Genomic DNA, 22,513 nt, shown 5'->3' on the forward strand with positions numbered 1-22,513 from the left:
AAAGAGCTAATATGACCAGAAAGAGACACTAGAATAACACACTGAAAAAATGTCCTTTGTAAGGGCTGATTAGTTTGCTTGTAGAAAATCCTGACCCTACAGTTGCCAAAAATCATGGCATCTTGATATTTTCTGCAACAGGAGTTAAGAGGTGCAGTCATCTTCCTATAGCTCCTAATTCTGCAAACTCCTTGATCTAGTCCGAGTGAATTGCTTTATAGTTCTAGCATATGGCTCACATTTAGAAATACTTCTTGTTGGCTGACCACAATCTGTCATCTAATGAAGACTTGCTATGTGCAGCGCAGTGAAGAAATAAATAATTTATTGAGGTACGAACACCTTCCTGTCCATGTGTGCATGCATGTTTACATCAGAATAAAACCTGTTTTTTGGGGATTTATAGATAAATTGTTTTCAACAACTTTTCAATACTTTCGACAACATGCAAACATTTGTGAAGTATTTCAGTACAAACTTGAAAAACTTGATCAAATTTATTCATTCTGTTTTCACTCCATGAGTTCGCCGAGAATACTATAATCTAGAGAGAAATCTGCCACATAAATAATTCTTCAGTTAATATATCTAGTAATCTGGTCACTGTTAGACATTGTAAATAGGTACTGTAACTACTTTTGTTTGAAGAATGGAGTGTCATATTGACAATGATAAACAGTGGAAAATAAATTGTGTATAACTGTGTGAGACTTGACTAAGGGTTTCAGAATTATGTGTAGTTGTTTGTGGTCCAGATAAAAAAAAAACTTTCAATCTTTTACAAACTGTTTGAAAAAAAATAACTTAAAAGAAAAGCAGTGAGACATATATATATATATATATATGTATATACACACAAAATTAGCAATATAGATTTCTCATATTACAAGATGGGAAAGATGGTATTGAGAGGGAGAAGTAGTTGTGGGAGATTTCTTTTGTAGAGAAGAAATAGAATAGTACAGGGCCATGCTACGTCTTGTGGCTTGTTCAGCATTCCTGGGGCAGTCTGTCAAACGTGTATCAGAGGTGTGTACCAAAAATCAGCGGTAAGAGGTAAGAAATATTTGTAGATTTAAGGCTGCACTTTAACACAACTCAGGACTTCACAGTTTTACAACTGCTGTAGGAGAAAGTAGGAAAGTAAAATGCTGGAAATTTCTGTTTAAAAGCAACTCTCAATCTTCCCACTTTCATGTCAGCACTGAAGTTACCCTTCAATGGGTGGTGTCCTAAGAAGAAGTACTGTACTCAGTTCCTTCTTTCTCTGTAATGGGCAGGTTTGGAGCGCAGGAGAGGGCAGTTGTGGCCCTTCTACCTTCTTTCTTTCTAGATTAATAATATTATGAGGATGTGATCAATATGAAATCGAATCGGGTTAAAAGCAGACACAGAGAAGTTTTAGGCAATCTTCTAAGCTAAGCTGCTAACTTTTGTAGTAGTTGCTTTTTCTCTTTTATCTTTTTCTCAAAGCACAGAAAGAAGGCATTATATACCTTTATACCTAGGAAAATAAGTAAATGTTCTAAGAAACTAGTCTAATTTAGCTTTTTTTTTGGTGATTACTGTTATAACTGAAATGTTGGGTTTTTTAAGAGTAGATAAATTTTATGTTAGCGAGCTATAAATTATATAGTAGAAATAAATTACATTAAATAAGTTACATTTAATACTCTTACTGTGTTCATTCTAGTCTCTTCATTTACAGTCTTTTCAAGCACCATACTTCTGCAGTAAATACAGTGCTCCACTACTCTATGTTCTTTTACTCAGGAAGAATGTAAAAGATCATTACTGAAGCTGGTTAGAAGCTTCTGTTTTCTGACAAAAACTTATTTTGCATGATCCATTTTTTTCTAAAATATTCTTCTTTTTGTTTGTAAGTTCAGCACTAAGCTATGTTGCCTAGCAGGCAAACTGAGCTTGTAACCTTCCTTGCCAGTGGTTTGGCGTGGTTGGCTTATGCTTTGATGCAAGGAGCAAAATTGAACTTCTGTCCAGCCACCTGAGCCCGTCTGCCCTTCGTGTCCTACAGCAGTTAAACTAGGTGGAGGCTCAATAGCTACATGCTAAGTTTTAAGTGGCTTCCTTTGATCACATCAACTTAATAGTTTCTTTCCCCTTCTCATGTAAGACTCTATTTTTCAATAAATTGTCTGTTCTGTAATACAAAATAAGACTACAAGGCTCCTGTGTTACTGAGCCTGATGAAGCTCTGCTATATTAATGGCAGTGTAGAATGCACCTCTGAAAATATTACCTACTACTTTTTCTATAAACAGTGTATTTTACTTCAGAAACAGCCAGACTGAGAGGACAATATTGTAACATATTATATTATGTGTTGTCAAGAGTATCTTCATTTGAATAATGCTAAGTATGTACTAAACAAGAACTTAACACTGGTAAATCTAGTCTGTGGTAAATCTAGTAGTGGTTATCATACAGTTATGATAACCACTTCTGGTATTGCATTTACTTTATCTTTTGGCTGTATAGTTAGCCAAGGTATACTAGCAATTTAAAGAAATCTGGAAGAGGCTGAAAAATGGAACTTATAATTCTTTTTTACTCTCTTTCTGTGGTTCAAACTAATAATAGTTGTAATATAATAATGCTGCAAAAAGAATGAAGATTACAGATGTCTAATCTTGCATGTGTTGAAACATTAATGAGGTGCATTGTTTTTCTTTCATTATTTGCAATGTATGTAACACAGGGAATATTGCTGTTTACAGCTAGGAGAAGAAACTTGTGGTTTGTTCATCCATGAACCAAATACATGCTGATTTTTATTTTTTGCTTGGTTTTGTTCCATATGTGTAATATGTTCAGTAATTCTATATAGAATCATAGAATCATAGAATGGTTAGGGTTGGAAGGGACCTTCAAAGGTCATCTAGTCCAACCCCCCTGCACGGGGGAGGGACATCCCCGACTAGATCAGGTTGCTCAGAGCCTCATCCAGCCTGGCCTTGAACATTTCCAGGGATGGGGCATCCACCACCTCTCTGGGCAACCTGTTCCAGTGATTTCTGATGTCTCAAATATCCTTTTTTTTTTTATCTCCAAATTGTTATCCTTAATTTCCTCTGTGAGGAGAATTAAAATACATTTAGTCAAGTATAAATGAAATAGCAAGATACTTTATTTTTCAAGGCATGATGTGCTATATACTTCAGTTTTGGAGCGGTACATAGTCATAATAGTTGTTTCATCTGTCACCTTGGTGGAAAGGTCGCGGATAAGTGATCCAGTATTTTGTTTGAAAGTTATTAGATGACATACGACGAAATGCTATTAATACTATGTGTTGTTTGTTTATTTTTGTAAAATCATATCAAACTGCAGAGTTGGTCTTCCCAGTCTGCTTCCCTTCTGATTGTCATAAATCTAGCAGGACTTATCAGTTCAGGCAGAGGGCTATTTTGGTTCTTAAAGGTAGCAAGCCAAAAAAAACCCCTGTGCTATGTTAGGTTTCTCCGTGCTGTGCTTCACAAAGTCTGTGGTTGTGGAAAGATTATTATTAGATTGGCTGGATCTGTCTGTTCAGCTTACTGAAGCTTGGAAAGTAGTAGGACTCTTTTACTTTACTAAATGAGATATCACTCTAAATAATAGATAACAGTAAGAAGCACTAGTGGACCACTTGTGAAAGCATGCATTATTAGTGAGGTTCACCAAACATAGAAGACAAGAGGGGGTTAACATGCAAGTTAATAAAATGGAAGAGGTTACTGATTTGTGTGTTGTGCTAGCTGTTTTGGAGAGGACATGGGGAAAAAGGAGTCATGTTGGCAGATTGGGTATGAGGAAAAGAGAGCTTGGATCAAGAGCTGGAGAGTGCTGAGTCTTGGAAGGGAAAGAGATGGCTGTTTTCAAGAAAACTGGGAGAACCTAGTGTAAAACCTTCTTTCTGTAGCCCTCAGCAGATGCAGTATGTATTTTCTTTTTGAGGAAGAGGCTAATGCACCACTGATGCATACTAAAAATATGTAAGAAGAAACAACAAATGCCCTAATAACAAAAAAAAAAACCAATTAAAAGAATGTTGTCAGGAGGGATGGGGGAAAGGATGCACACCATCTTGATCTCTTGATTCTTATAATCTAATTTATTTCAGTGAAATGAATTGTGTATTGTTTTTTTATACAAAGTGAAGGATTACAATAAATTATCTTAATTGAAGTCTTTGTTTCTGGCTCGTGCAGAAGAAGATCTCAAATGAAATATTTGAAATAATTAAAAATTAGTGCAAATACTTTTAAAGATAAAAGGAAGAATGGGTCAAAAACATATCCTATGAGCTTGGTTTTGGTTCGTGCCAGAACTGTGCAGAATGAGTGAGAAAGCTGGAAAAAAGAGCTATGCATTTGTGAAGGAGGGACTTCTCAGAGAAAATTGGAGAAACAGAATATAAAACAGAATGGGAAAGATGAGAAATGAGAAAAAATACAAGAATTTGAAAATGGTTCAGGGAGAGCCAAAGCCCTTTTAGAATTAAAGCTGGTGAAGCACTTGAAGAGCAACAAAAAAAAAACCCTGTTACAAATATATAAGCAATAGAAGGAATGTTAGGGAAAATACAAGCCTGCTGATGAATGAGGTATGGGATATGGTCACAAAAGACACAGAAAAAGCTGAAGTACTCATTATATTTTTCACCTTAGTCTTTGCTGGTAAGACCAGTCTTCAGGAATCCTGGCAAGTGTGATGCAAGGAAGATCTGCCCTCACTGGAGGATTAAATTAAGGAATATTTAAACAAACAGAGCATAAAGAAGTCCATGGGACTTAATAGGATGCAGTCATGAATGTAGAGGGAGCTCACTGATGTCGTTTTGAGGGCACGTGGCAATTCGGAGAGGTTCCTGAGGACTGCAGAAAAGTAAATGTCAAAGAAGGATCTGAGGAAGTACTGTCGAATCAGCCTTGCCTGTCCCTGTTAAGTAATCCTGGAAGGTATTTCCAGATACATGATGGACAAGAATGTGACATTAAATTTCATCTGAATGTAAGAAAAGACTTCTGCTGTGAGCATGGTGGTTGGGCACTGGAACAGGCTTCCAAGCGAGGTGTGGATTCTCCATCCTTGAAGATATTTAAAACTGGACTGGACATGGCTGTGAGCAGCCAATCTATTGGATTCAGCTTGAACAAGGTTGTTGGGATAGAGAATCTCCAGCAATCCTTTCCAGCCTGGACTATTCAGTGATTTTGAGAAAATTTATAGGAAAAGGGGAGACATTTACATGTATTTTCCAAGCAGAAAAAAAGCTAGAACATATTGATAAATTCCATGGATTGAAAGGTTAAGTCAAGGTCACTTGCAGCTTTTTCTTGTAGGGGAAGTGCTCAGGTCATTTATTCCTTGGTTAGTGAGTTTGGGTAGCAGGATAATAAACATCAGATTTTTTTTCAGGCTCAGTTCATTAGAGGGGAAAGATTTAATGTGGTTTTGGAAGCATTTTTCAGGGTCAAAATAGATTGTCTAAAAGAAGAATAGGTGCTTTGAATTTTGTGAAACTGACTATACTGTAATATTTTTACCTTGTCTATGTAATGTCTGTGTTTTTCTTTTCACTAAATTTTAGTCTTAAAATATCGATAATACGATACAGATGACCTCTTGTTATATTTGGTCTTCTCTTGGGTAGCCTGTCATGTCCACTCCTATCTGAAAAATGCAGACAGCTTAAAATAATTTCTTGCAGGCTGACCTGGTCTGGTTATTAACCCAGCACACTCTGAACCCTGTCTCTTTGCAAAGATGGGAGAGGAGAGAAGGGGGTGGGAGGCAGGGAAGCATCTAGTTTCAAAAATAGAAACCTCACAAGTACTCTACTTATCTTTGTTAGTCCTCTAAAAAGTTATTTGTTTGCTATGAACAATGCTTTGTAGTTCTTACCTGTTAGACTTTGTGCAGTTTTTTCTTTGTCTTACCATCTCACTCTTGTCAGTTAGCCTGTAACCTAAATTGCTGCCTCATCAAATTCCTCCTTGTGAATGGAGTGTGTACTCTGTCACGCATGACAGCCTGGACATGGTGGGGGGGAGGGCGGGCAAGGAGGAATGCAAAATTTTCCCAGATCCTCCACTTCATCTAGTGTCTGCTTGCAACAGTTTTCCTGTTTCATCTTACTGCAAATGGGAGAAAGTGATATGGATGGAAAGGAAACATACTTAAAAAAAAAGTAAACAGGAAGATTTTGTTCAAATTTTTTGAGATTTCTCTGTCATCTTTAAGACCAGTGAAATTAACTGCTCTGGACAGCTTCAGGAAGGGCAGGGCTATGTGCCAGCAAATGCTGAGGATCGAAGTCCACTGTAGCTACAAAGTTTTCTCAAAAATATAAACTAAATTTTCAAACACTTTTTGAAGTGTCTCTTTCTAAGAGGGGCAGGAACACATGCTTCCATTTCATGTACTTTTTGTTAAGTGTATATACTGAATGTCTCCTTAGAAGAAAGGAGGAGTTCAGCCGTTTCTGTATGTGACATCCTTCCTTTTGTCATTTGTCTCTTGGAGATCATAGAAAAGTGATCTTCATTATTTTTAATGATGGTAACAGCTAATTATGTTTGGGTGACTGACAGATTATATACACTGTCTATTTCTACTTTGCATTTCTTTATTTTTCAGTTGCATCCAAAGCACCACTCACAGATATTTACTTAATCCCTCTTACTTAGTGATGAGTGTTCCTCTTATATCGTGTTTAGAAGCCAGGTACAAGGAACGTGACTTTGATTTTTGACTCTGATTGTTTTCATCTTTCCCTAAAGTAGGATTTTTTTTTTTTTTGAGAAGAGAATGTTTACAAATATGTTCCTGCTCACTTTAGAATTTAAAATACACCTGTAAATAGATTTCTTTGTTTGGTTTTTTTTTTTTTATTGTTCTCTTTGGCAAGCTTTTTTTTTTTTTAGAATTTTGAAGGTCACAGTGGGCTGCAGGTTTAATTCAAAACTACTTTCTAAGGAGCGGATAAACTGATGTCATAGTCTAGCACTTTTGCTTTACGTATGCTAATTATTAGCTTACATTTGGCAGTTGGTAGCTTTGTCTGAGGAGGAGAAAATGTGTGGATTATATGACAGCTGTATGCATTTCAGCTAACTTGGTCTCCAGGGCAGCCAACATCTATGGAACTTTTAGATTTAGCAAGGTAATCTTGGTTCTCTCTTACTTTGCAATTGATATTGTTTGAGTCTGAACAGTGTTCTTAGACTACACAATAGAAATAAATATTTGAAATACTTTGTTTTTCTTGAACAGGTTAGTGTATGCAGCCATGATAGACTTTAAATTACTGAAGTTTGGTGTTACTGGATGAGGTAGAAAGGAAACTTGTTCTGTCCTAGGATTTTTACCACTCTAATGTGTTGTTGGGATTGACATTTTGTATCAAAGTAAATTAAGCTGAGAAGTTAAAATTAGGGCTATTTTTTTAATTTCAGTTTTGGGTTTTTTCTTTTTTTTGAGGGTTAATCTTTTTAAAGAAGTAACTGTGAAAATATACAAATTGACAGACTGCATACTGAAATTATGTTGTAGTTGAGAAGTGTGTTTTATGAAATAAGATGATTTTTTGTCTTGAATGTCCATGTTTATATTCCTGTTGCTCTTGTATATTTTTGTTATTAAGCTCACACAGGAAGCTAAAATAGAATTGTCCATTGTATTAGGTGTTTGTGGCTTACTATGAGGTGTTATGTGCATGGCTTCTATAACTGTCTGAAGTAATTATTTCATTGTTGGATGCTTCAGATTTCCTAGTTTGACAAAAGTCAACTAAAGCACAATTTGAAACCAGATACATTCATGACAGAAGAACAACATGACAGTTGCCAGTGGAACAGCTACAAGCCTACAGAAAATATAGGGCCTAGGGAAGTTATACCTGTGACTGTATTTCTGAAGCAAAAATTGAGAACTTAGAGAGTATTTTGGCGCTGCTGTGATGTGAGGTGTATTTAATAATTTTTTGCAGAGATAGAGTTTGTTAGTTCCTAAACTTTTAAAGTCATCATCCAGAAAATTTAAAATCTTCATTTTGGTTCAAGGAGATTAAAACTTAAAATTAGTTTTAAAATGAGGACAAATAAAGGTAACTATTTTAGAAGGATCTTTTAGAAACATAATCAAACAAATATTCTGGATGAACATAAGATGTTTTGTTCAAGGTCATATGAGGTATAGACCTTTGTGTAGAGCACTACCAGAAACAGTGGTATCTTGGAGTATTGGGATAAAATGAGAGTTCCATGCCAAACCTCCAGAACATCTTGTCTCTCTTTTTTGTGAATATCTAACTGAAGTGGACAATCAGAATCATAGAATGGTTTGGGTTGGAATGGACCTTAAAGATCACCTAGTTCCAACCCCCCTGCCGAAGGCAGGGAAACCTCCCACTAGACCAGGTCACCCAAAGCCCATCCAACCTAGCCTTGAACACTTCCAGGGATGTAGTATTAATGCTTCACTCATCTGATTGATTTAAAATCAGTTTAGTTTTGTTATCTATTACTTTGATGCTGAGTGAAATATCAATAAATCTTAACTAAACTCTGAAGTTCTTTTTATTTCTTGTGCCAGAAAAATCAGTCCCTCGTATTAACCCCACAGTGTCTGCCAAAAGCTCAGTGGATGGGTGATGAGAGGCTGGTGATAGAGGGACATCCATTCTATTGGGGCATCCATTCTTCTATGTGCCCCTCATTGCCCACATGCTTAATTTTCTGGAACTTTCTTATACTCTTCTGTTCTCTTTGTTTTACTGACTAATCCAATACTGTCCCCTGTCTCTTCTCTCTTCCCTAAATTAATAAAATAATTGTCCAACAGCCTCTCTTCCTTTTGCTTCTGTTAAGCCACAAGGTTATGTGCACATGATCCACATAGTTGCTAAAGAGAGGAGAAGAGAACTGAGCTCAGTTAGCACATGCAAACTTCCTGCCCCTGCTGATGCATGCATTGTATCTGGTATGTATTGTAGGTATATGGGTTCATATGCTTCCTAGCCTGAGGGATCAAGCAATCCAGTCTTGCTGAGGGTAGAAGAAGGACTGCAAAACTGATTTGTTTTTGATGTTGTGTAGACTTAGAGGTAGAGCGAAACACTGGTAAGTAAATAATAATTTTAGTTAGAATTAATTGGTAGTGCTTAATTTAATTGTCTAGTCCTATCAAAAATATTTTCTCTAGCAGTTCTTCTTATAGTTGATACACTTTCTTCTTCCTCTTTTTCCCTCCTTCTCCCTACTCCATGCCTGGACTGTTAACATATAACTTAAGTTTTTTAACTGACAGATTTTTTTTCTTTTTTTTAATTGCTCTTTCCAACTTCTAAGGGTCAGCTTTAACGAGAATGTACTTAACTGTCTCCTTTCAACCCCGATAACCATGCTGATTTGCATGCAGACAGCAACCCCCATCATTTTGATTCAAATGTTACCACCGTGATGCTGTGTCCTTTTTACATGAAACATTTCTCTTAAGTATTCAACTCAATAACTGCCCAGCTGTGTTGGGCATACTGCTCCGTGAAGATTTTACTAAAATAGTTTTTTTTTACTTGTATTTTCTTCTGTAGTTAGCAGAAGTAGAGTTAAGCACAGTGTAAACAGATGTCTCTCTATTTATGTTTAAATTACATAATATTGTAATTTGCCCCTGTTTCATAGCATGGAAGGAGGACTTATTGGTACCCCATACCTTCTATGAAGGCTATCTGTATAATGGATTGGGGGTAAGTGGTTGTTTTTGTTTGAGCACTTTTATTTCTTGTGCTCCGTTACAAAAGCTGCCCTTAAAGGACAGAAGTGTCTGTATGTATTCTATGGACGAATCTTTGCAGCATATCATTCACACTTAATTTATTCTGTAACATACATGCTACTTTCTTTATTAAATTGTTATGAAATCTACTTATTAATTGAATCAGAAGACATCTGATTTTGATACTGATTCATGTTTAAAAAAAAAAAAAAATCTCTCAGTTGACCACATATGTGGTCTGTCAAGTCTTATTCATTCCTTCTCTGGGAGCAAACACTTCCAGAAAAGTACTGTCTATACATCCATTGCCCAGAATCAGGATCTACTTCTGTTGTCTTGTCTACAATTACTAGATGTTGATGATAGCTAGAACTGGGAAGAAGTATTTTTTTTTTTCTGTTATGTGAATAATATGGTTTCTAAGTATTTCTCCGTTTGGTGAGGATGAAGTGGAGATCTGCAAACTTTACTCTGGATGCCTCCCTGCTTCAGAGTAGCCAGTTGCTCAGTAGTTTTGATATTTTACTGGGATGTTGATTGCAGAGGTTTCATTGTGTAGACTTGTTGCAGTAAGATTTAATTTACTTCCCTCTATTAAACAGAGAAGTGAGAACTTATTTCTTACTGGAATCTGAGTGATATTGCAACACAGCAGGAATACATAGTTATAAATGTTGCTTAGAAAACAAGCTGTATACTGGACAGACTGTACTTTTTTTTTTTAATTAATAAACCAACTTTTTTTTCTATAAAAAAAAAAAAAACAACCCCAAACACTCCCCCCACCTCAAACCACACACACACAAAAAAAATCCAAACCCCACAAAACCCAACACAAACACCACCAACAAAAACCAAACTCAAATTCAATTCCTTCTCAGAGTATTTCAGGGTAGGAAGATGTTTACTGTGTTGCTGCTCTGGATAATTTTTTCTGTATTTGTGCTTCAGTTCTACAGTTTTTCACAAAGCTGCCTTTCTCCAGTAGAATCAGAATTTTTATGTTAATGTGTACTCTTTCTGCAGTCACTTCACACTCACTGGGGTTCTATAGAGTTTGATGGAAATAATGCCTGTCTTGTTTAGCTTAAGCGCAATATCCTACTGTAGTAGTTTTACTGAACTTTTTTATGTGCAAAGCAGTTTGCATGGTGTATTGAATTCTATCTCATTCTAAGGTAGAGGCATTGTGTGGGTAGGAACAATTAATTGTATATCAGTAAATTGCATTCTATTTTTGTGATTTTTTTTTTTTTAGTAATGTGCATTTTTCTAACTTAGTTACAAATGTTATTGTTGATACTTGCTTTAAAAATTAGGTTTATTAAAATTTATTAAAAATTAAAAGAGATTCAGCAAAAACTAATTCAAGTCATACCTTGTTTGAGGACCAAATATGAGAAGAACTTTTGCATTAAGATGACGTGGGTGGTTTTCGTTTTTTTTTTTTTTGCAGCCTTTAATTACTTTTGTCTAACCAGAAAGTCAGTTCTAATAATGTTTTAGGACAATATTAAAATACCAATGTATTTTTTAGAAGTTAACTAACTTGTTCTAGTCTCTTAAGTACTTGAGAGGGAATTAGATGCACTCATTTCTTTACCTCCAGATGAGCTGACAGGTATATCTGACAAAGTGCGTGGCCTTATGGCAGCCATAACATTAGCTGCTTGTACAGACTTGAGAGGAAATTATCTTACTGGACAAAACACAAATGTAAAGAACTATTTCTTTCTAAAATTCTCCCTTGAGTGGTTCCTGCATGCACCAAAGTTACATCTTGCGTGCAATGGGTATTAGACTAAGTCCATTCAAATAAAGACACTTTCATCTGAAACTGGGTGGTGGGAGCGAGGAGGAGGTGTCAAACTAGGCAAAAGGGGAAGAGAGAGTGTTTTACCTGAGGAAATGTGACTAAAGATTTGCTTTTAATTTTCTGCAAAGACTAACAAATTGGTTTGCTACCTCTTGCTATGACTAATTCTGTTAGTTCTAGCTAACTGCCATTTGTTGGGAAGCAATAATACTTGGCTTAGTTCCAAATATTTTAGAACTTCCACGTTATTGTAGTGGAATAACTGATGGACTCATGAGTCTTTCATTAAGAGTTTTATTAGTAAGCATAGAGAGTGCCCCACTTTGATTCAATCAGTGGAAGAATTGTTTTGACTGGAACACTAAGTCTAGTCCTTATTATTAAAAGGTATTTTTGAAGTGTCTTAGCAAGAAAAAACTAACTCCAGTTAACGCATTACTCCTTTTATGAAATGCAGATTTCCAGGAAGATGTGGCAAAATAATGTGGCATTCCCATTTCGTCTTCAAGATAAGTTCTTGCAGTCATAAAGTACCTTGGTCAAGAACAGTTATTTCAGTTATTCTCTTAATACAGGTGGTACAATTTTTCTTCTTCATGCATGTTCCATTTGTTCAAGTTGTTTTGTGGCTTCAATATGCATCTTTGAGGTTTTTGCATAGTAATCTCAGTGTTTTAACTCAAAGATTAATTGAACACTTTCAAGAGCTTTAATCAGTTTCTGAAATATTTTAAAAACATATATAGCAAAGGATAAATAATTGTGTTGTGTTTCCTCTAAAAATAATATCAGATAAGTTCACATAGATTTTAAAATAATAATTCTAGTTTAAAAATGTATTCTATAGTACCATAGGGCTACTATACATCCTATTTTTCATAATAATATCTCATTTCTCTACAAAAAATGTGTAATTTGTCATCTTTAAGATCTTAATTGTGTTTACTCATTTTCTCACTAGGCTTGTGGGTTTTTTTTGTAATTGAAGGAGAGTTGCTGACAGAGTGTTCGCTGAGGGGCTTTGTTCCTTGGAATAGTCTCTAGGCTATTGTTCGAAGTAGATAATTTGCTGACTTTAAGGACATGTTGAAGTACATATTTGTTTTGCCTTAGTTTTGACAGGAAATGAATGGATGGAGTAGCACCTAAGTGTAATGCCTAGTTGTAACTCTTGAGTGTTGGTACAGATCCTTATTCAAAGGAAAATAAACAACGTTTAAATAATCATACATCATAGTGGACATTTTAAAAATCCCATAGCTTCCTTATTCTCCTGAAAGGAAGGATAAAGGAAAATAAGGTGACTGATGCTAGTTATGTTGTACAGTGTCTCATCTGACTGTATTGGATACCACATAGATATGTCTTGGTAGAATAGAAAGGACTGAATGATACTTTAGGAAGATATTAATAAGAAGGAAAAAACACTGAGATAAAGGAAGCAGCAGTAGAGGAACAGTAGTGACATCAAAGACAACAAAGCATTCAATGAGGAAATTAACAGTAAAGCTGTAGAATTAAATAGAACCTGAGGTGAATATTTCCAGATAAGAGGGCTAGAACAGAGACATGCTTTTAAAATCAACTGAGCTTAAATGCTGTGTTGGAAAACTGAACTTTTGTCACATTAGTAGACCTTGGAAAGGTCTAGGAAAAGTATATTTCTAAAAGAGGAAGAAATGGGTTTGGGGGAAGACAGTGACCTGTTTCTTTTGATTTCAGGATGTTATAGGAGGCTGAAATTGCCAGGACCAGACAGATCACTTCTTGATACCAGATGATTTTCAACAAGGGATCAGATGAAATCTGAGTTTTTCAGGATAGTTTTAGGCATCATTGAGCAGCAATCAGTTGATTTTGGTGGAAAACAAAGAAGGTAGTGTGAACCTGTGGCAGCTTTTGGCTGATGATTAGCAAATCTGCTAGCTTTTGCCCTATCTGTGATTGCCTGCAAATTAAATAAATGGTTGATGACAACCATTACCATCCTAACTTTGCCTGGCATCTTAATTTACCTTATTGGCCCGTTTACATTCTGAATAGCTATGCCTGAAGAACTAGTAGCTGTGAACACTCTCATTCCAGACCTAAGTGTATTATGGTCCTAAGACACGTAAACTATCTGACATGTGCTCCTTGAGAGGAGGATGATACAAGTATGAACTGAGAAGGGCAATGTTGTATGAATTGGATGTGATTTGAGGAATACATGATTCCTAGTATATGTGAATAGAGAAAAGAGGAAGTTAAGACAATCTCACATTGTCAACATGTGAGATAAAAATGGAAGACTGTAAGACTCCTGTATTTAGAAGGAAAACACTGGAATAAATACAGATGGGAGCTACATCATGAGAGGCAAAGAATTCCTAGTGTATGCAGCAAACATGGCATACAGATGCACACCATCACTTTTATGGAAAGTTTAACAAATCCTTAGAATGGAAGGAAAAACATATATATGCTATTTGTTTTGTAAATATAAATTTGCGTAATGAAATCTTCCTAGTGAAACGTGCGCAGCCTAGTTAATGTCATGATGAAAGGATGGTATATGCTGAAACAGCAATTCATGAGACTTTGGCACTGTTTTTCCCTCAAGACTTCACATTTTGGATAGAAAATATGAGTGGATTCCTGAATAAGAGTAATAAGAGAAATAAGAGTGAAACTGTGTAACCTTCTTTTAAGCAGAATGACATGATTCCTTAAAACATAGTTTTAGCGGGTGTCCCCCGCACCCTCATTCTCAGAGCAGTCTGCTACAATTTACTAATTTAAATTTGTGTCACTGCCAGTGCAGGCCTCATGTAATCAAGCCTTCTGAAGTGCAAGTAGCCTTTTAATTTTTCTAAATATGGCTTCTAAATATGGTTTTCACTCCTCTGTTTTGGCCCAGATAGCTGCTTAAGCATTTTATTTTGACATAGTTCTCTAGCTAAGGGGCGAGTGAGGAAAATCTTGCTTTATGTAAAATCAAAACTGTTGACCAGAAATTTAGTCTGCATTTTCAGAAAGCTATTTATCCCCTAGGAAGAACAGGTGTTTTTACTCCTAGATACCTTATTGAGTCTATAAAAATCTCTGCTTAGTTCCATTTAAGCCTAAAAAACAGTGTTCAGAGCGGTTAAAGAAGATAAGAGAAAATTTGAGATTGTATTTAACTTTAAAGATGGTATTAAAAACTACTTATACTTTTTTTTTTTTTGCAAAATCATTGTTAACATGGACTTACAGATTAATTGAGAGTATGGATGCATGTGTATGCAAAAATATTTTTACTTACTTTATGCACATACTGTAGTGTGAGTGTCCATGTTGAGGAGCGCGGCCTTGAACATGTGCAAAAATTTGCTCCTATACAGTTCGACTGGAAAAAATTCAACGTGAACTATACACTTGCAAGGATGCTTTAGTATTTATTAAAATTCTGGGTATCTTTGGGGTTGTGTGCTTTGTTATTTTTTTTTTTAAGCAAAAGAATAATTTAGCACAACTGATGGTTAGTAAGTCGATGACTATTTTGATTTTATGGCCTTTTGCATTGCAAGAGTGCTGATCATACTTTATTCAAGCCAGTAGAAATTCACATTACCTTATTGTATGGATATTTTAGTGCATCTTTAATTGCCTTGATTGTTTGTGGTTTTTTATTCTCATGTATATTTACTTGTTTAAAAATGCCTAAAAGCAGTCTGAGCAGATTCTGTAGAAAATCCTTTAAAATCATTTGCATTATGATTTGCCCTAGATAAGGATACTTTTCTTAAAGGGTCATACATAATGTTGACACAAATAGCTGAGATCTTTTGTAAGCAATTTATAATTTGTTGACAAATATGCAGTCAGAATTCAGTTTAGAGGGAAACATTTCTCTAGCTTATAAAGAAAATAGGATTTATTTGATGATGTCCTGGATTTTGTGAAAGAATAATCTGTGGATTTTACTGATAAAGTAGATGAGTAAGCATTGGGAAGGAGAAGGAATGCCATTTACTTAACTTGTATGTCAAATGTGTGGTTTATCTTAAAATCTAATACAAGCTTTCTAAGAGTCAGAAACCTAGCAAATGTGATTGTTCCTTTGTAAGTTCTGATTTTGAAATAAATCTATAGTTTCTGTAATGCACATAGGCTGCAAAAGAGAGGGAGACATGCTCTGACACCAGGTGAAGACACAGTTCCAGAAATGTGCAGTCTTTATGAATGGTATACAGTTTATTGGCTGACCAGAAACTTTGTGCTAAGTCAAGGCCAATAATGAAATTCAGAAGCAGATATTTTACAACGCGTACACTGCACTGCTGTGCCTGTGTGTGAACACTTTGGATCGGTTAATTATAGCCTCCTATTTGAATATTTTCATTTACATAAGGAGCAGAACTTGATAAATCAAATATAAAATTTAGTGCCTGAATTATTGGATGGGGTATTATGTAATCAGAATTTTAAAAGCAAGAGTTAAAACAAAATTGGCCCTATAAAAGCAAACCATTACAGATGAATGTGAATTTATAATTAACATGCCCCATGCTTGCCTACAGTGGACTACAGGTTTTTTTCGCACATTAGCTCAGCAGGACAATTCCAGAAAATTGTCTGACGTGCTTTAACCTAACAAACTAAATCAAAACTGTAGAGCAGTGATTAAGCTATCCTACTGGGGGTTTTTGGTTTTGTTTTGGTTTTGAGGGAGGAGTGGAAGGAAGTGTTCTATAAAGTTTACGTAAAACTTTAACCAAAATTATTTTCTGTTACGACCCTTTTAATTCTCACTGATAACAAATTTTTTAGCTTCACAGCAATTTGATTCTTGATAAGATATCAAATGATCACTGAACAGATGGCAATGACTTTTTATTGCTATCAAGTTGCACTGAATTTGGGCTGCTGAAAAATGAAGAACAATATTCTGCTAGCAACTATCCCACTCCAGCTACTGTTCTTCTGTTTATGTTTAGAATTATGTGAAAAGGTTTTATTCATCAAAAAAGAATTGACTCTACAAAGCTGTAGAACAAGTGGTCTATAGGTTGACTCTCAGAGAGGCACTTGTTTGCACAAGCTGTGTTGTTCAGTGCCAGGTGGTCCAGGTTCAAATGCATGTGGACACAAATTACAAAGTTATTTGGTAACTACCAAGATATTTAATGTGGGGTTTTTTTAATATTATGGAATCTGCTTTCCAAATTTACATTGTAAAATTAAGAACAAAATTGTTTTTATCTAGTAAGACTCTATGAATTAAGTATATTTTGGTGACCATCAATTTAACGTATTGTATTTATATATGGAATTTCTGCTCTTTTGATTCAGAGAGAAAGGACAGAAAAAAATGAAATCTCTATTCTCAAAGCATAACATCTTCAGAAGATCTTGATGTGCAGTGATGTGTAATAACACTTTAGAGCTCTAAAGCAATGCAAAAGTACATGAGAAGTTACTTGCTGACATCTGCAGAACCCCAGTCAGTTTGAAAGATTCAGAAAACTGGCCAGTAATATTACTAGTTTATAACTATGAGGTAATCCTCATAGTTTGTGCCAGTTAATAAAGAACAAAGGTCAAACTTAACCAGTTTCCATAAAAATGCACCTCTATACTCTCTTCCTACTGTGAATAGTTTAGATCTTTTCCAGACTAGAATGTTTTCAGTTTTTGAGCACTCGATCTATTGTCATAGGCAGTGTTCAATGTTTCTATTAGTTAGTGAGTATAGTGTTCTTTTACAGTTTTTTTTTCATTGTTTTGAACTTTTGTGATGAGTGAGATTATTCAAGTTGTCCATCGGTTTAACAATGAAGTGGATTTAAGCTCTTTTTCTTTTTTTTTTTTTTCCACTAAGAAGTGAACTAACTTGGACTCCTAAAACTACATTTATCTACTTTGTTATTCCCTTTTTACCCAGAGGTTGCAAAGTGTTAGAAAAAGTAGTGTTAGGTGCAGCAGCTCAGCTCTTAAAGAATGTGTAATTGAATGTCTGCAGTTGTATTTAGTAATTAAAGGCTATTTTCATCCCTGCTGGAGGAATATGGCTGGTCAGGATGGCACAGAGACAAGACTTTTAACAGGAGCAACACTCGGAAAAATTTGAAGAAACACTGTGTTCATTTTTGTACATACTTATTGGTGAGAACTAGGTAATAGAAATATGAAGCTGTAGAACGACTGACCTCTAGGCTGGCTGTCTCAGAGGTGCTTTTTGCCCAAACAGTGTTGTTCAGTGCCAGGTGGTGGTTGGAAATGTCAGGTGAATGCAATAGGTCTATCAGAAGAAGGGAAGGGAATCAGCATGTTGCCTTTGTGCATTTCATTGGGAAACTATGGAATGTCTGAGGAATCACTGGATGATGCTGTATATAGAGGTCCAAGGAGAATGTAGGCCTCCTCCGGAAGGAAACGGGTGTCCTGATTACCCGGGACATGGAGAACTCTGAGGTGCTCAATGACTTTTTTGCCTCAGTCTTCACCAATAAGGGCTCTTGTCTCAACGCCTAAACTGTGGAAGGCACAAGCAGGGACTGGGAGGATGAAGAACCACTCACTGTACTCGAAGAGCAGGTTTGGGAACATCTGAGGAACCTGAAGGTGCACAAGTCCGTGGGACCTGATGAAGTGCATCCGCGGGTCCTGAGGGAACTGGTAGATGAAGTTGCCAAGCCACTGGCCATCGTATTTGAGAAGTCATGGCAGTCTGGTGAGGTCCCCGATGACTGGAAGAGAGGGAACATAACCCCCATTTTTAAAAAGGAGAACAAGGAGGACCTGGGCAACTACAGGCCGGTCAGCCTCACCTCTGTGCCTGGCAAGGTCATGGAGCAGATTCTCCTGGAAACCATGCTAAGGCACATGGAGAGCAAGGAGGTGGTTGGTGACAGCCAACATGGCTTCACCAAGGGCAGATCGTGCCTGACCAATTTGGTGGCCTTCTGTGATGGGGTGACAGCATCGGTGGACAAGGGACAAGCAACGGATATCATCTACCTGGACTTGTGCAAGGCATTTAACACTGTCCCGCACGACATCCTTCTCTCTAAACTGGAGAGGCATGGGTTTGATGGACGGACCACTCGGTGGATAAGGAGTTGGCTGGATGGCCGCACTCAGAGAGTGGTTGTCAATGGCTTGATGTCCAAGTGGAGACCAGTCACGAGTGGCGTCCCTCAGGGGTCCGTGTTGGGCCCGGCCCTGTTCAACATCTTTGTCAGCGACATGGACAGTGGGATAGGGTGCACCCTCAGCAAGTTCGATGACACCAAGCTGTGTGGTGCCGTCAACATGCTGGAAGGGAGGGAAGCCATCCAGAGGGACCTTGACAGGCTGGAGAGGTGGGCCCGTGCCAACCTCATGGAGTTCAACCAGGCCAAGTGCAAGGTCCTGCACCTGGGTCGTGGCAATCCCAGGCACAAATAGAGGCTGGGCGGGGAATGGATTGAGAGCAGCCCTGAGGAGAAGGACTTGGGAGTGCTGGTGGACGGGAAGCTCAACGTGAACCAGCAATGCGCCCTTGCGGCCCAGAAGGCCAACCGCATCCTGGGCTGCATCAAGAGAAGCGTGGCCAGCAGGTCGAGGGAGGTGATTTTGCCCCTCTACTCTGCCCTGGTGAGACCCCACCTGGAGTACTGTGTCCAGTTCTGGAGCCCCCAACATAAGAAGGATGTGGACCAGTTGGAGAGGGTCCAGAGGAGGGCCAGAAAGATGATAAGAGGGCTGGAGCACCTCTCCTATGAGGACAGGCTGAGAGAGTTGGGGCTGTTCAGCCTGGAGAAGAGGAGGCTCCGGGGAGACCTGATAGCGGTCTTCCAGTACCTCAAGGGGGCCTACAAGAAAGATGGGGAGAGGCTGTTTAGTAGGGCCTCTTGTGATAGGACAAGGGGTGATGGTTTTAAAATAGAGGGAGGTAGATTTAGATTGGATATTAGGAAGAAATTTTTTACGATGCGAGTTATAGAACACTGGAACAGGTTGCCCAGAGAGGTGGTGGATGCCCCATCCCTGGAAACATTCAAGGCCAGGTTGGATGAGGCTCTGAGCAACCTGATCTAGTTGGAGATGTCCCTGCTCCTTGCAGGGGGGTTGGACTAGATGACCTTTGAAGGTCCCTTCCAACCCTAACCATTCTATGATTCTATGATACGCAGAGAGGCTGTATAGTGCATTTGTGATTTGCCTAGTTACATGATAGGGTAGGAGCTGGAGGAGGACCCTCTGCTGTCACATGCCTACAGTTGTAAGGCCTGTCTATAGGAGTTCTCTAGAGCATCACCCAAATAGTGTTTTTCTGGAATAATATTTTTTCCTAAAAGAAGTTGGAACAATTAACTTTGTGTGAGCCTTTTTAATAGATACAGAAGTTGGAGTCCTGTGGTAGAGCGACTTGAGTATCACCAGATAGCGTTGTTACAGGAAAACTCGTCTTTGATATTGCGGGGTAATATGAGGACAAATCTAAATGAAAACTATGTTTAGCAAAATTTCTCAAATCTTTTGTCTCAACTATCTACATACAACAGGAAATGTGATAAAACAGTATGTGTAATAAAATAGTGTAATTTTGTAGGCACTGAGTATTAATGTCATATCCAGGTGTTTTGCTGTACCCAAAACTTTACACAGGTGGACCGTTGAGGGTTTATCTGTAAAGTGTATTCTTGTGCATATGCCTTACATGCAAAAATCTGATTATTTTTAACCAGCAAGATCTGCTGCAAGTAAGTATATGGAGACTTGTAAGATGACATACCCATTTCTCGTGAACATAAGCAGAACAACAGTGCAACCTTTTTCTCAGTTATCACTTAGTCCTTGCATTTTATACCATTGAATCCATTTGGAGTGCCTGTTTCCGTTGGGCACTAACAGTCTTACTGATGGTAAATTGTCAAAACAGAAGTTTTTTGGAATGGAATAGGTAGTTTGTTTCTCAAACTCAAGCTGTTGTGTCCCCATTATTAAAATCCATGCACTGTCTTTGGCTATCTCTTTCCCTGATAGATGTAATGGGTGTGTCTTCTGCTTTAAGGGGGCTCGCTCTTTCTACTTCAAAAAATTAGATGCTCTTAAAAGTCACATTCGGTATGTCTCACACTGTCTCAATTGGAGAGAGGGTTTCTGGTGGAAGTAGCATTATTGTTCCAGTGCGAAGTGTTTTGCTGTTTTGAGGAATTTGATCTCTGGAGATAATGTCCGATGTATGTTTGTGAGCTCATACCATGGAATCCAAGTGCATGCTTAGGACAGCGCAAATAGTCTGACCTCTCCACAGTGAACATGGCAGGCTTAATCTCTGCTCCTGCCTGAAGCAGCATTTCACTATGAAACACAGTTATAATAGAAACATAGAAAATAACTTTCTTGTTCTGGCTAAAAATGGCTTTGTACAATTCAAAAGCTCTCTTGAGTACTGTGCCAGAATCTGAAACCTGCTTTGTGGAATAGCAGCCTCAGCTGTTTAATAGATTTATTGTTGCATCTTTTCACTGAGTGGATGAAAAAGCTTTGTTTTGGGACTCACTGTAGTAGACTTACGAAAAGTGGAATTGCCTCTTAGGAATTTTTGTGACATATTGACTCTGAAAAGTCAAAGCTTGCAATCTTATTCTCTCCTTACTGAACAATTTATCCTCTTCCAGTACTTGACTCCTTATTCAACTCCAGTGCAGACTCTGAACATACTTCCAGATTTCTACCTCTGAATGTGAAATAACAGCAAAAATGATAGTACATCTCTCCTTTCCGATCAACCTGTAAAAATAATTTCTTCAGATACCCCAGGAAGCGCAAACTACAACAGTCTTAACTTTTTAAAGAATAATTAAAAGCAATTTTATGCAGTATGTGAAAACAACCTTACATACATATCCCCCCAAAAATATTTGAGATAGTTTCTTGATAAAATACGCTGCTAACACATTCAGTCAGAAATTTATCTAAACGTATTTTTCTGTTAGAAATCACTATCTGTTCCTGAAGTTATAAATTTTTGTAGAGTAACAAGTATAGATAATGTTATTTAACTACTTCAAATTTTTCTATCACATTGTTCCATCTGTAGTAATTTGTTATATATTGTGAGGGCTGAAGTTCTTAGTGTTACTATTTTTTTTTTTATAAAATGGACAAGACATTTCTTAATATTCTGTGCATTGTTTGTTTTGTTTTGTTTTTTTTTTTCCCTTTGGTTTTCTCTATGCCTGCTCTTGAGCAGAGTGCTTTTCCATTGGAATTTCAATAACCGTTTTGCGCACTGAGCTAGAATTATAATAAAAAAGATAATTTCTAATGTGACTGATTCTGTTCTTTTCATTGTTTTAAAATAATGGAATACACTTCCATTATGTCTTATAAATTACTCAGTTGCTTTTTGTTTCTGCCAGTATTTATAAGGACTACATAAAAAACTTAGCATTCTTAGTATTTGTGTCTTAACAACTTGAAGGTAAAAAGTTATGAAGCACATGTAGTATGTTCCTTTCTCAATATACTGTATAATCTTCTGCTAGTTGGTTTACAGATGCTGAATCTGCTGACTGATATGTCTTTGTATGAATCTTGTTTATCACATACTTGTATCTACGTGTTGAAGACTTCCTTCTCAAAGATGAAACTGGAATTAAAATTCTGTATCATCAGTATTTTAAGGATAAATATATTTACGAGGAAGTTGTAATTACTATGAAGTGTTGGAGGCACAGAGATAAGGGCATTTAAATGCCTTAAGGTAGGAAAATGATTTAGAGTCATTCAGTCTGCCATGCTTCTTTCTGTCCTGAAGAGATAATGTGCATGCATGTAAATTATGTTCTAGATGTCATTTTAGCCTTCTTGTAGAAAACAGATTATTCAGTGCTCAGTAAGTAGAATTGTTTTTTGTTATGCTGCCCTTTGACACCTAGATTCATGAATGGAAAGAATGAA

The 22,513-nt window shown here is 37.0% G+C and overlaps 1 protein-coding gene across 2 annotated transcripts in view; it reads left to right on the plus strand.

The window, feature by feature from the left end:
- SIPA1L2 (signal induced proliferation associated 1 like 2) overlaps positions 1–22,513 on the plus strand; it is a 144,418-nt gene that overhangs the window by 30,820 nt on the left and 91,085 nt on the right. The gene's annotated exons all lie outside the window — the stretch shown is intronic.

This window comes from Chlamydotis macqueenii, chromosome 3 (genome assembly GCF_036417535.1).
Source record: "Chlamydotis macqueenii isolate bChlMac1 chromosome 3, bChlMac1.mat, whole genome shotgun sequence".
Lineage (NCBI taxonomy): Eukaryota > Metazoa > Chordata > Aves > Otidiformes > Otididae > Chlamydotis > Chlamydotis macqueenii.